Below are 15,761 nucleotides of genomic sequence, written 5' to 3' on the forward strand. Positions count from 1 at the left end.
AAGAATTCTTTCTTGCCTGTTGGTTCCAAACCCCAACATTTCCTACATCACTCCCATCTCCACTGGCTCAGGGCTACTCCACTGGTGCTCGTTCCTCTGTATTCCTCACTCCTGCATGAGGCCCATGGCCAATGTGGCTTAGTCAGAGAAGCCCTGGGCAGAGGGGCTGTCAGGGTAGGCCTGTGCCCAGCTGGTGGCTGCTGCAACAGTTGGAGTTACAGTTAAGGGCCCAGCGGATTCCTGGGGTAGAACGCCAGATGTGTTAGAGACGATCAGACACCGGAGACCAAGGACATGGCAATCTTTTGGCCGCAGCGCCAGAGCAGCACGAAGCTTACAGAGACCCTGTAAGCGAGAGACAGGTGGGAGAGGAGCCACCCTGGCCTCCAGAAGAACTTTGGCAGCACTCTAGAGGCAGAGGGGTTAACACATCCTAGTCTTTAAAATACTCAGGGAAAGAAATTCTCCTGACTTTCTCACCAGCAGCATTCCAGGGGCTAAAATCCTCCCGGCTGGGAAATATATGACTACAACCCTTCTTGCTCTAAGACTTACAGTGTAAATAAATGTTTGCCTCTGTTGCCCCCCCTCCCCTTTTTTTAAGTTATCAGTATCCTGTGAAGTTATTTTTCTCTCTAGGAAGACTGTTAAGTTACCTCCCAGCCCTTCTTTAGACTTCATAGTAAACCTTTGTTTGGTACAATGAATGGGTATTGCCATCTGGGTGCCAAAAGTTTTCATTTGGAGGATGACATTTAGCTGTCACAGTGAGAGGGGCCATTGTGGGAACTTAATCAAATTCCCTCATTTCAGAGAGGGGGCAATGGAAGGAGTGAAGTGACTTGTCCAAGAACACACAGCAGGCTGGGGACACAGCCTGGACCACAGCCACTATTTCAAAGCAACTTTTCATTTGCATCATAAAAATTGTTATGATGTTGCACTGCACAAACACCTCCTTCAACCTCCACTGTCACCTTCACTAAGGAAATCCTACGTGACTTTACCTCTCCTCTTTGGCATAAAAGGTTAATAACTGAATGGAAGGGCGCATACTGTCACAATAACTGTGCAAGGCCTTCAACCTGTGCCTCCCCTAACAGATGCGAATTTTCCTTCAAGTCCCTTTGTGTTGGCCTGCTCGCTCTTCTCCCCACAATCTGGGGCTATCGCCTCTTTACATATCATTTGCATAGATTTGCATAATAGCCTCTGGAGGCTCTAATTCCAAATATGTGAGAGAGACTAAAACTAAAATTCAGCTTGACATGCTTTAAATGTGGAACTGAATTTTAAAGCATCTCGGAAACTGGACAAGTGTAGGGGGTGGAAACCCACAGACTGATGGGTGTCCAGGTGTTGCAGGAAGGCCTCCTCCTACCTAGAATTCCAATGCGTACATGATCCCAGGACCCAAGGAAAGGAAAGGTCCTCCTCCTTCTGTTTATTTGGTTGGCTGCCCACAGTGCATATTGGGCATGATATTTGCATCTGGCAAAGGCAAGGAGGGAGCTGGTGAAGAGAGAAATGGCTAATTTAATGTATGAGGTGCTTCCTACATATCATGCACTGCTTGAAGGGCTAAGCCTGTCCTGATATATTTAATTCCCAGAGCACCCTGATGAGACAGGTAGTATTATTAGCTCATTATTGCAACTGAGGAAAAGCAGCACAGAGAGGTTCAAGACCCTGTCTCCTTTCACACAGGTGGGGAATGGTGAGCCATGATTTGACCTGGCACCTTGGCTTCAGAGTCTACGCTCTTAAGGGCAGCTGCGTGGCTCAGTTCTTGATCTCAGCTCAGGTCTTGATCTCAGGGTTGTGAATTCAAGCCCTGCACTGGGCTCAACACTGGGCGTGGAGTGTACTTAAAACAAAACAAAACAAACAACAGAGTCTACACTCTTAGAAGATTTTCACTCAGGGATCTACTCTGCACCACCCCTCCCCCCACCTGCCAGGCTGCTCTGCATAGTCAAAAGCAATGATTCACAATCCTTTGGGAACTGATTTTCTATTACTGGTCTTTTGACTTTTCTTCCCTCTTACCTGTTTTCTTTCAGGGCTCTATATGACACATGTGGTGTCCTTTTAATAAGATGGTCAATTAACTTTGTCCTGTAAGTAACAGGAAACTTGTAGCAGTACAATAAAAGGGCTGGAAATCCTTGCTTTAATTCTCTGCTCTTCTCCAAACCTGACGTATCACGTAAATAATTATTTAATTTTTGTCTTAAAGTTGCTTATACACACACAAGACCAATTTATTACATGGATAAATTTCCCTTACACATATAAACAATTCTATCTCATTTTCCTTGTAATTTTATTATTTTATTTTATTTTTAAAAAATTTTTTCTAAGTAGGCACCACGCCCAGTGTGAAGCCCAACATGGGGCTTGAATTCATGACCCTGAGATCAAAACCTGGACTGAGCTCAAGAGTTGGATGCTTAACTGGGGTGCCTGGGTGGCTCAGCCAGTTAAGCATCTGCCTTTGGCTCAGGTCATGATCCCAGAGTCCTGGGATCGATCCCCGCATCGGGCTCCCTGCTCAGTGGAGAGCCTGCTTCTCCCTCTCCCTCTGCCCCTCCCCCTCCTCTGCTTATGCTCTCTCTTTCTCCCTCTCACTCTATCTCAAATAAATAAATAAAATCTTAAAAAAAAAAAAAGAGTTGGATGCTTAAGCCACCCAGGCACCCCATCATTTTCCTTGTAATTTAAAATGTCTTTATCTTCTAAGTAGAGCTTTCCTCCCCATTAAACTAGATTTCTACTGCTAGGTATTTGCCCCATTGTCTTCAAACCTTGTGACAGAATCACAAAATCAGGAGACTGAGAAGTCTTCTGAGCCATCCCCCCATCACCAAGCCACCAAGCAAGATGGCAGCTCAGCCACTGTAAGTTCAAGGACACCCCTCCCACCAAGAGGTGGGGTCTGTTTCCCTCCCCTTGACCCTAGGTAGGCCTTTGTGACTTCTGTGAGGAATAGAATGGGGCAGAAGTGACATCACATGACTTTCAAGGCCAGGACAGAAAAGGTCACACAGCTTCTGTAGGTTTCTTTTGGGTGTCTTTGGTCCCATATAAGAAGTCCAGGGGCCTTTAGGCCACCACGTGGAGAGACTGAGTGGAGGGACCACATGGAAAGGGAGACAAAGGCCTAAGGAACCCCAACTGTTCCAACCTCAGCCAGGCATCAGACACGACAGTGAAGCAGCCTAGAGATAACCCCGGTTCCAGCCACTGTTGGATTGCAACCACACAAGAGGCACCAAACGAGAATCGCCTCACTGAGCTCAGTCAACTCTAACATTCAGAACAAAGTAAATGATTAAGCCACTGTTTTGGGGTAGTTTGTTTTATGGCAATGAATAAGTGGAACACTTAGGAATTTAGCTTCTGAACTGGTGTTTTAACAACAGAAGGAAAGAGTATCCACACCATATCATCTGACCATCAGGGAGTCTGTTCTCAACATGGGCAGGAACATACCATCTTGCCAGGAAATGGGCTTTTCTAATTTCAAGATTATTATCTTTTGGAAGTTGGAAGGGATACTAGTATTCTCTGGAGCTAACTCCTTCACTTTACATATGAGAAGGCTGAGGCTGGACAAAGTGAAATACTTACCCTGGGCCATACAGCTATACAGGGCTACAACTGGGAGTGACTCAGGCCAACTCACTGCCCCTCCAGTCCCACTAATGCTCCAAACACACAGTACTTTATATCACTGGTCCTGGTATTCTAGACTGTTCCATCCTCTGAACTTCAATGTTCCCTTTTATTTTAAAGATCAAACATGAACTCCTCATTTCTCACAGCATGGTTTCCCTCAGAAATAAATATGCATCATTGCCTTCAGGATGTGCTAGACAAATGCTCTTAAGAGATAACTTATGCTTGTGACCTTGGCTTCTTTATGAAACCAGGGAATTTAGGGTGCAAATCTTTGCTTTTACCCTCCTTCCAGGCAGCCACACCTGTGGCCTCCAGCCAGCATGAACTTCCTTGTGCTGCTCTGGGAGGCTGACAGAGCACAGTTTCCTAACAAAAACACTACAAACACATGTGAACACACACACACACACACACACACACACACACACGCATGCATACACAGCAGAGATTCTCTCTTAGAGCAGGAAACAGGCAAGAACACCCCATTTGCAGCCCGGGCCCTCCTATTATCTCCATGCTAACAAATGGTCAAGTCATTTGTCTAAGGTCAAAACAGCTACCATGTGGAAGTACCAGGATTTAAACCCAGGTTCTCTGATCCTGGTGGCTTGAGACCTTAGGGACTGAGAGATTTTTGATCCAGGAAAATGTCCTACAGGAGCAGAAGAATGTAGTATGAAGACAGGCAATGATATAACAATAGTAACAACTGTGATGACCACAATTAAAAAATAAAACTTTCCCCAAAGATAGCAACACTTAGGGCAACTATGCTGCCTTTTGTCTTCAGCTTTAGCTTTTTGCCTTATGCATTCAGCTCCTCTTAGGACAGACATTTTCCACCTAGAACTCCTCGTTGGTCTTGAAGGCCTTGTTAGACATCCCTCCTTGTGCCTGTAACCTCTACTTTTAACCTACTCCAGCCTCCATGTCTCTGAATGGAAATGGTGAGTGTCTTATTTGTTTGCCTGTCTGAACTCTAAGCTGCCAGAGGGTAGAGACCGCATCTGGCTCAATGTTATAACTCCTTATCTAGTGCAGCACTGTGGCTACAACAAGGATTTGCTGAAGGCTAAGAAACCTAAATCACTCACAAAAACCATAGTCAGCTGTGGCAGTTTGTATTTTCCAAAAATAATTACTACAATACATCCCAACCCACATACTCTTCCTAAATGTGAGCTGGCACTCCTACTGGAGAGGCGAGGTCTACGTTCTCTTCCCTTGAATCTGGGTGGGGCTGTGACTGTGGCCGAAGTGAAGTCACATGACTTCTGAGGCCAGGTCATAAAAGGTGGGTACAGCTTCTTCCTAGTTCTTATTCTTTGGTGCTTACTCTCTGAAGCCAGCCACCATGCTGTGAGGTAGCCTGAGTAGCCAACTGAAGAGCTCATGTGGAAAGGAACTGAGGCCCCTGGCCTTCGGTCCCAGCTGAACTTCTGGACAACAACCAGCACCAAGTTGCTATCCCTGGGAGTGAGCCACTCTGAAAGTGGATCTCCCAGCCAAGTCAAGCTACCCGAGTTGAATCTTGATGGAGCAGAGACAAGTGATCCCTGCCCAAACTACAGATTTATGATAAGCCATTAAATTTTGGGGTGCTTGGTTAGGCAGCAACAGTAACTGGAATACCACCCATTGTATTAAGTAAACTTAACTCTCTCTCAGTGATCATTCTGGAGTTAAGCATCAGAGTTGTTTTTTGCTTATTTTTTTATTTTTATTTATTTATTTTTTTAAAGATTTTATTTATTTATTTGACAGAGAAAGAGACAGCGAGAGACGGGGAGTGGGAGAGGGAGAAGCAGGCTTCCCGCTGAGCCAGGAGCCCGATGCGGGACTCAATCCCAGGACCCTGGGATCATGACCCGAGCCGAAGGCAGACGCTTAATGACTGAGCCACCCAGGTGCCTTTTGCTTGTTTTTTTAAGTGCTGGAACTCAACAGGCTGATTTTGACTTGGGTTCCTTTATTTTCCTCCTCTCTTGCTCATACTAAAGGGAAGGGAAACATCTCAATTCTGGGCTCTTTCTATATCATCTTTCTCCAATTTAGGTTACAAGTTCCCCCAAAGGAAGAAAGGAACATGGCATCCTAGGAGTGCCATGGAGCTTCCTGGCACACATGCACTTTGTGGCTTGGGGGACAGATAGAATACAGTTGGAGGCCAGTATATGGTGCCCCATATCGGAGGATATGACCATTTTTCTTTCAAGGAACTGCTATTCTAAAAGGGAAGAAAATCAGCTAGGACTGGGGTACAAACCCATACACTAAAGACATTCTCTTGAAGACTTTCCCCAAACAAAAATGAAAAGGTCAACTCAGCTTCTAATAAAATAACAGGATTATTAATATTCAGGGAACATTTTGTTGACATCATGGGAAAGAACACAAATGCAGTCCCGACTGGCTTGTACTCTCCCAAGACTAAAAGGAAAAGGCTAATAAAAAAAATGTTCCATGCTTTATAGTAGAGTACTTGACCAACACTACCTCAGCCAGGTGATCAAGGTCAACATCAACAGCGATGAAGTCATGGTGACAGTATGTGCCCTTGATCTGAAGATGGCACTTTACCTCTGCAGTTTTCTTTCCCCTATAAACCCAGGCTAATGATAAGAAAAAAAAAATGAAAAATCCAAATTGAGGGACAGTCTACAAAGTATCTGACCAATACTCCTCAAAACTGTCAAGGTCATCAAAAACAAGGAAAGTTTGAGAAACTATCACAGCCAAAAGGTGCCTAAGGAGACATGACAACTAAATGTGATGTGGTATCCTGGGTAGGATCCTGAAACAGAAAAACAACATTAGGGGAAAATGAAGAAAATCTGAATAAAATATGGACTTCAGTTAATAATAATGTATCATTTCATTAATTGTGACAAATGTACTATAGTAATATAAGATGTTACTAACAGAAAACTGAATGTAGGGTATATAGGAATTCTCTGTTCTACTCTTGCAACTTTTCTGTAAGTTTAAAACTATTCTAAAATTTAAAAAAATATTCTTAAAAAGTTCCACATGGGTTTTGGAGGGGGCTATAGCTGAAGGGAAGTTTGTAGGCAACTTTCCCAGCAACTTGGTATAAGATCACAGATGAGGGCATGTAGATAGGACAGTGGGTAGAGGGTTCAGGGTGCTTTCAGAGGTGGGATAGGAGACAAAGAGGTATAGAGGCCCCACACAGTATTGGCATTCAACCCTGCCCTAATGGCTTCTGGCTCCTCAGATCTTTCTTAACGTAGTGGGTAGATTCTGATCTAACCTAGCTACTGATATGTTGTGGAGCCTATTTAGAGAAAAAGGGAAAAAAAATCCATGACTATTGCCACATCTTTTTTTATTCCCTCTGATTCTCAGATTTTAAATATTTGCATTCAGAACTAAAGTGTAGAGTTTGGAGGTGAACTGGTCAGAGAGACTAATAGCCTGAACATATAGTTTTAAACCTGTTCAAAATCCAACTGAGGGGTTAGGGTAAATGCCATTCATGTAATAAAAAAAGTCACAACTTTCTTGACCCAGGAAGCAGGCTGCATGAAAATCAAAGCTTATTTATCATTACTACGGGGCTAGATTGCCCTGCTGTTTAACCATGGGAGCCATATAAGGTGTTGGATATGGATACCTCCATCCTCATTCAAAATTTCTGCCTATACCCCTTTCCTGCTGGGTGATGATGTATCAATCTCTAAAAACCCAACTTGACTGTCACCTTGTCTTGACAAGATCAAGGTCCTTCAATATTTCTGGTCAGAAATGATGGCTCCCAGCCCAGTGCTCCCAGGACACTCTGTTCCCATTCATATTGTGGCTCTTCTCCCCATAGAGCCCTTCATTCAAGAGTGTGGGGGAAGGCATGAGCCTGGCGGGGAGGACAGTGGTATTTAGGAACAATTCTGGCTCTGTAACTTCCTAGTTCTGTGCCTTCAGGCAAATGAGTTGAGCTTTGTTTCCCTCAGCTATATAATAAGGATGATAATGCCTCACTTCAGTTCAAGGTGCTTTCAGAGGTGGGACAGGAGACCAAGAGGTACAGAGGCCCCACACAGTACTGGCATTCAACAGGTGACAACTGTTGTTTTAGTCTCTACTACATTTAGGTCACTCCCCTGGGGCCATTCTTAAGCATCTGGAGCCCCAGAACTTAGTTCACTGTCTGACTTATACAAGGAACACAATAATGTTTTCTGAACAATATGGGAATAAAAGAATACTTAATTCCATACATTTAAGTTATTTGCAGCTGAATGCTTACAACAAAATTATAAAGTTTATTTCTTTGAAGACAATGTCAATGAAAGAAAGCAGTAAATAATGTGAGTCCTATGTTGTGGCAGTATAAGGTGTGTGAGTGTGTGCATGCGTGTATTTATCTCATTTTTGCTTTGCTTGCTCTGGTGATTAACATCAGCTAGTTCAAGGGCACACAACATCCCGTAAGACAGGGTGAGGCAAGAGAAGGCTGAGATGGAACCTACCTCCTACAGATTCTCCTAAGATCCTCTTCCACAATTATGCCCATCACTGCATGTTCTATTCCTAATTACAAAAGCAAATCAGCCTTTATTTCTTTCCAAAGTTTTAAAAAGGTTGTGTGAGAGTGTGTGTCAGGATTTGGGCTTTATGGAGCTATGTCTCAGCTTTGGCTTCCTGGTTGAAGGTGTATGCTCTGGGCAGGTTTTGATGAGAGCAGTAAGGAAGCAGGACAAACAGGAGGACTTACTGTTGAGGACCAGCTCACAGGGCAGCCCTGGGAAGCCCATGGAGTCTCCAAATGCTTGGTTCCTACAAACCCAATAAAATGATTCCCGCAGGCCCTAAAGTCCCACAGCTTGGGGTCTGGTCCAGTGGGCTCCTCAGCGAGCATAAGAGGATCTTTGGGACTCCTGAGGAACCCTTTGGATAGTCCTGGGACCTGCACAAAGAGGTTAAGCTCACCAGTATCTGTCTACCCTCAGCTTCAAATTCTCAAAAGCAAAAAGGAGAAGAAAAAGCACAAAGTCTTGGCCTAATCATGTCTGAGAATCACTTACCTAAAAAGAGCACTGGGGCTTTTGACCTGACATCCTCCTGTGCTTGCTGACAGTCTGAAGCATTATCTCTCAGCACCCACTCCTACTCACAGAAGAGCTTACTGCTTGCTGAGAGGAGAAAAAGAGGCTAGCATGGACAGTGGCAAGTCTGGGAGAAGGGGGGTGGGCTGAGTGGAGAGGTTGACGTCAAAGAAGGATGTCTGCTCTCTCTGGGACACTGGCTCGCCTGCTCCTGAGCCCCCACAGCTCCTCCACGTGCATTGTGCAAGGCTGTTTGGTATTCTCGCCTGGTTCCCTGATGGGGCTGGGTGCAGACTGTCTGGTACGGCTCTCATCAGTTGCCAAGGGTTCACTGCCTGTTCCAGTTTCCTGGAACAAAACGGCTCAAGCAACACAGCTGTGCATCCTTGTGAAATTGCCTAATTTCCCATTTCAAGGCAGGATGCCCATACTCCAAGGTATAATTTAGGTTTTGGGCATGAGTTAGATTTCACAATTGAATTCTGAAAGTCAGCCCTCCAGGCCGTGCGTGCTTGGGGATTAAAGCTTTCCTCCTTGCTCATCTCTCTTTCTCCCCAATACTGATACTGATAACTATTCACTAATTCTAGATTTCTACTTATTGAGTACCTACTATGTGCCAGGCACTCTACTAGGTGATTTTTATATATTATCTTATTCAGTCATCATAAAACCCTATGATGGAGAAAAGAACAAATCGGAATCCATGTGATTACAAAGTGCCCACCCTCCACCTCTTTATTATTCTCCTTTGGAGTATAAATCCATGCATATAGGTACCTGGATAATTCAGTGTGGACTTGGGGGTAGCTTTCTGGAGGAAAAACTAATAAAATCTTTTCCTATCCATGTCAAACCAAGGAGACAAGAACAACACACACAGAACAAGGAGAGAACAATGGAAGATGGTCTGTAATTAAAAACTATGTGGGATGTAACAGATTTTATGTGCAGTAGCTTGGCAGGGAGCCCATGAAAGCCAGAGGAACCCAGGAAGGCTTCCTGGAAGAGGAGAAATCTGAATCCCCTCATTACCATTCCACTGTTCATTCATTTCTTCATTCATATGTTCAACAAACATTTATTGAGGGCTAAATTGACTGTGGCTTTGTGTTTCCCAGACAAACTTGCATCCTGATCTCAGCCATGGGGATGGCTGCTATTACCTCATTCCCTATCATGGGTACTAAAATGCATATTGGCAGAGAAAATTCTGGCAAATTCTGAAAAGGATTTTTTTCAGAATTTATCCATGAGTAAGAAACACTTTAGCACTTTATATTTTACACTGTACTAATGTTCAGAATCAGAACACACATTTATTAAGTATCTAATTATGTTTATAGGTATTTTTACTCCTACAAACCCATTAAATACTCATATTTTATAAGAGATGAGTCTCATTCCCTAAAACCAAGGTTCAGAAAGGTTAAAAGATTTATTCAAGGTCACATATTCAATGGGGAGCCAAGATGAACACATAGCACAGTTCAAATCCTGCCTCTGACTTGAACCTAAGAAAATAAGATCAGGATAAAAACTGAAGCACATCGCTGAAAGACTCTAATCCCAGGCTAAGCCTGGGGTGGTATGGGGACCACCACCACAGTCCAACTTCAGAATGTTGTAGACACCCTCCTCAGTAGCTAAAGGTAGCTGCCACTACCTCCTAGGCATGGGGAGGAGGGGAGGTAATTCCTTACCCCAAATTTGGTTAGCTGTTCTCCCCTTATTCTAGCCACAGCTCCCACAACTCAGGTATTAAACCACATAGGTAAGTGGTGTCCCCCCACCCAAAGGTGATCCAAATTTCTTTTAGAATCTAGAACACACTGTTTAAATCCTACAGACCTAGGAATAGGACACTTTATAATGAAGGGTGCTTAATTTTTTTTCTTCACCTCTCTCTTCTCTTTCCTGGAGAGATATGGGAAGAAAGCTGATACTAGAACTAGGTATAAATTCACTCACTAGTTGTATGACCTTGTATCAACTTCCCAGGCAAGCTGGCTATGTTGGGATTCTGTCTGGTGCTTTCTATTCACCATCATGTTCTCTCATTGGTTCTTTAGATTTTGCATTGAGCGGACAATGTAGCCTGCCACCTAGTTTCCTCCTTCTACTCCCAAAAAGGAGGCTCTTGTTCTATAGATGTTAGGAGTGTTGGCAGTTGATGGCACATAGCTGAGTTTCTCTTCAGGAATTGCTCTCAGTTGAAGAGAGCTGCCTTGCTCAAGGTTACACCCCCTTCCTAGAAAACTTGGATCCAATGACTGGTTCCTGTGGGGTTAAAAGAACTGATCTCCTTGCCTTAATTTGGGAGAACTGTGAAGGGCCACTCCAGCTTTGGAGTCCCCACAGGGTTGGCTGAGGCCTTTGGAGTGACTGCATCAAAGCCCACTTCTCCCCCTGCCCAGTCCTGCTTCCTTTATTCTACTAAAAATGTTGATTCTGGGAACACTTCCAAAAAACATCCTACATGCAGATTTGTAGCTCATAGTCTGCTTTCTGGGAACCATATCTGTAACATACAGTATCCAATCAATGTTGATGAAGAAGAAGAGGATGATTTCCCCTCTAGTCATTCCTTTCCTATGTCTTACTCATATATTACCCATTATTTCCAGTGCCTTACACATATATTCCTTCTATCTCATTTAATATTCCCTTAAAGATTCACCACTTTGGGGTAGCCTCTCTCAGTGTACCCCTTTCTTTTATCTAGTCATCTTAACTACGAATGCCATGTTAAATGATAATATGTAAGACATATTCTTGTCATTGTGTATTTCTCACATCTTTGCATTAGCCTGGAAGCTCCTTGAGAATAGACATTTTCAAATTTAATTTAAAAATATTCCTCTCATTCAGATTTGAGGAGGAGACGATGGTGACAGAGTAGGAGGACCTTAGGCTCCTTTCATCCCAGGAACACAACTAGATAACTATCAAATCATCCTAAATACCCCAGAAATTGGCCTGAAGATTGAAAGAACAAACTCTACAACTAAAGGAAGAGAAGAAGCCTCATCGAAGAAGGTAGGAAGTGTGGAGATGTGGTTTAGGGGAGAAATGGATTGCAGGTGCTGCAGAGGGGAGGGAGCTGTGGTTGTGTAGAAGGGTGAGAGAGAGGTATACACAGAGGAATGCACAAGGAAAATGTTTCCCCAAAGCCATTGGCTTGGAAAATGAGAGGGGCTGAATTTTGTGAGTTTTTGCAACCATCAGGGCTTCTAAAGGTCAGTGGGCTTGGCTACGAAAGAGCCCAGAGGGCACTGTCTTGCTCCTAGAGGGAAGGCAGGCAAACAACCTGGGACCAGAGAGTGTGGAAGCAGTGATCTGAAGAACACCTGGGCACACAGTGGGGAGATTATTCATTCGCTCCTCTCAGAGAGTATCCTTGGGAGGCAGAGTTCACAGAGATGCCTCTCTAGGAACAAGGGAGCTGGCCAGCTCCATTTCCCTCCTCTGCACTTCAGCAAAACAACAGAGCCTCCTGCAGGAGGCAGCACAGTGCCAACACTGTCTGCCTAACTTGCTTACACCAAGCCCCACTCCCCTGTGCTCTGGTGGGACTGCCCTTCTCAGTCAAGCTTGCCTCAGTTCCAGCAGGTCCTTCCCCTAGAAGTCCAGCACAAACCCCTCTCCACACTACATCTCCTAGCCAGAGAGTTAGTTCTACAGAACCTCAGTTCTGGTGGAGTTGGTGTCAGGTCTTACTTCACAAGCAGACCATAGCATACCTAGTTAAAACTCACCACATTCAGGCCAGCGACCAAATACTGCCCAGAGCAGACAAGGAGAGTCTTTGCATGTGACTGGCCTGAAGGGTAGAGCAGCCAAAACACAATAGCAGAGTGCATGTGGCACAGACCAGACACACTCCTTGAAGCACCAGGCCCTGGGCACTACATGACCTCTTCTTCATAAGGCCATTACTTTCAGGAGCAGGAGACATAACCTCTATCACACAGAAAAAGGCAGAAACACAGACAAAATGCCAAGACAGAAGAATTTATTGCAAATGAAAGAACAAGATAAGGCCATGGCTAGAGATCTAAGTGGAACAGAGATAAGTAACATGCCTGATGGAGAATTTATTTTTTATTTTTATTTTTTAAAGATTTTATTTTATTTATTTATTTGAGAGAGAGAGCACGCATGAGTGGAGGGGTGAGGGGCAGAGGGAGAGGGAGAAGCAGGCTCCCCACTGAGCAGGGAGCCCGATGGGGGGGCTCAATCCCAGGACCCTGGGATCATGACCTGAGCTGAAGGCAGACGCTTAATGACTGAGCCACCCAGGCACCCTCCTGATGGAGAATTTAAAGCAACAATCATAAAGATACTCACTGGTCTTGAGAAAGATTAGAAGACATCAGTGAGAACCTTACAACAGAGATAAAAGAGTTAAAAAAGAACCAATCAGAGATGAAGAATGCAATAAACGAGATTGGAATCAGGCTTGATGTAATGAACAGCAAGCCGGAAGAAGCAGAGGAATGAATCAGTGACTTAGAAAACAAAATAATGGAAAATAATGGAGCCAAACAAAAGAGAGAAAGAATGATGCAACATGAGAACAGACTTAGGAAATTCAGTGACTGCATCAAACGTAATAACATTTGTGTTATAGGAGTCCCAGAAGAAGAAGAGAGAGAAACGGGGGCAGAAAATTTATTTCAAGAAATAATAGCAGAAAACTTCCCTAATCTGGGGAAGGAAACAGACATTCAGATCCAGGAGGCACAGAGAACTCCCATCAAAATCAACAGAAGCAGGCCAACACCAAGACATGTTGTAATTAAATTTGCAAAACATAATGATAAAGAAAAAATCTTAAAAGCAGCAAGACAAAAGAAGTCCTTAACTTACAAGGGAAAACCCATCAGTGTAGCTGGAGATTTTTTAATGGAAACTCAGAAGAAAAAAAAAAAAGGAAACTTGGCAAGCCAGAAGAAAGTGGCATGATATATTCAAAGTGCTGAATGGGAAAAATCTGCAGACAGGAATACTTTATCCAGCAAGGCTATCATTCAGAATAGGAGAGATAAGGAGTTTTTCCAGATAAACAAAAACTAAAGGAGTTCATGACCACTAAATCAGTGCTGCAAGAAATAGTAAAGGGTACTTTTGAGTGCAAAGGAGAGACCAAAAGTGACAAGACAAGAAAGGATTAGAGAAATCTCCAGCAACAATGGCCAAACAAGTAATAAAATGGCAATAAATACATATCTTTCAATACTTACTCTGAATGTAGGGGCACCTGGGTGGCTCAGTTGGTTAAGTGACTGCCTTCAGCTCAGGTCATGATCCTGGAGTCCCAGGATTGAGCCCCACATCGGGCTCCCTGCTCAGCAGGGAGTCTGCTTCTCCCTCTGACCCTCCCCCCTCTCGTGTTCTCTTTCTCATTCTCTCTCTCAAATAAATAAATAAAATCTTTAAAAAAAAATTACTCTGAATGTAAATGGACTAAGTGCTTCAATCAAAAGACAAAGGGTTTCAGAATGGATATAAAAAAGAAGACCCATCTATATGCTGCCTACAAGAGACTCATTTTAGATCTAAAGACACCTACAGATTGAAAGTGAGGGGGTGGAGAAACATTTTTCATGCATATGGATGTCAAAAGAAAGCTGGAGTAGCAATACTTATATTGGACAAACCAGACTCTTCTGTTCTTGCACTGTTTTTATCCTGCCTCGGTATCAACTAATTTAACTTTCATTCTTGTTATTGGTCTAAGATTTCCTATTTTTGGATTCAAGACTCATGATTCAATCTTGGTAACGTGTGTTTTTAAGAATTATGTTTTTTTTTTTCTAAGTTATCTGATTTGTTAGTATATAATTTTATAGTAATGTGTTATCACACTATGTATTTCTATGGTTATCTGTTGTATTGTTTTCTCTTCCATTTCTATTTTGTTTTTAGTCTTCTCTTGTTTGTTTCTTCATTAATGTAGTTAAAACATTGCCAATTTTATTTATTATTTTTGGAAAAACTGATCATTATTTTCAGTGTTATTTTATTGTTCATTCTGGTCTCTGTTTTATTTATTTCTGATTTTTCTTTGTTATTTCCTTCCTCTACTAAATTTCAGCTAAGTTCCTTCTTTTTCTAGCTCCTTGTGGTGTAATGTTATTTATTTGAACCATTTTTTTCTTAATACAAATATTTATAGCATGAATTTCACTCTAACATCTGTTTTTGCTGCATCCCATAGGTTTTGGAATATTGTGTTTCCTTTTTCTTTTGTCTTGAGACATACTTTGATTTCTTATTTGGCCCACTACTTGTGCAGTCGTGTGTTAATATTTACATATTAAATATTTAATATTTACACTATAGATTTTCCAGCTTTGCTTTATTATTGATCTTTAGTTTTATACTATTGTGATTGGGAAATATAACTGGTACAATTCCAGTCTTCTTAAATTTGTAATATTTGTTATGTCTCTTTTTATGTGATTTTTAAAAAGATTTTATTTATTTGACAGAGAGAGCATGCACACAAGCAGGGGAGTGTCAGGCAGAGGGAGAGGGAGAGGGAGAAACAGGTTCACCACTGAGCAGGGAGCCCGATGGGGGGCTCAATCCCAGGACCCTGGGATTACGACCTGAGCTGAAGGCAGATGCTTAACTGACTGAGCCACCCAGGCGCCCCTCTTTTTATGTGATTTAACCAGGGCATTCTTCTGTGTGTACGTAGCGAAAATGTGTATTTTATTTTTTTGGATGGGATGTATTATATATATCTTTTAGAACCATGTATTCTGAAGTATGTTTCAAGTAAAAATGTTTTTTTTTTTTAAATATTTTATTATTTGAGAGAGAGAAAGAGCTAGAGAGCACAAGCAGGGGGAGCATCAGGCAGAGAAGCAGGCTCCCCGCTAAGCAGGGAGCCCAATGCAGGATTCAATCCCAGGACCTTGGGATCATGACCTGAGCAGAAGGCAGATGCCTAACCGACTGAACCACCCAGGTGCTCCTCAAGTAAAAATGTTCTTGTTG

General features: G+C 42.9%; 1 protein-coding gene across 10 annotated transcripts in view; it reads right to left on the reverse strand.

Annotated features, from left to right (window-relative positions):
• The window catches only part of TMEM108 (transmembrane protein 108), a 387,164-nt gene that overhangs the window by 19,488 nt on the left and 351,915 nt on the right, over positions 1–15,761 (reverse strand). The window lies entirely within an intron of this gene.

The sequence above is a fragment of the Halichoerus grypus genome, chromosome 1, assembly GCF_964656455.1.
Source record: "Halichoerus grypus chromosome 1, mHalGry1.hap1.1, whole genome shotgun sequence".
Classification (NCBI taxonomy): Eukaryota; Metazoa; Chordata; class Mammalia; order Carnivora; family Phocidae; genus Halichoerus; species Halichoerus grypus.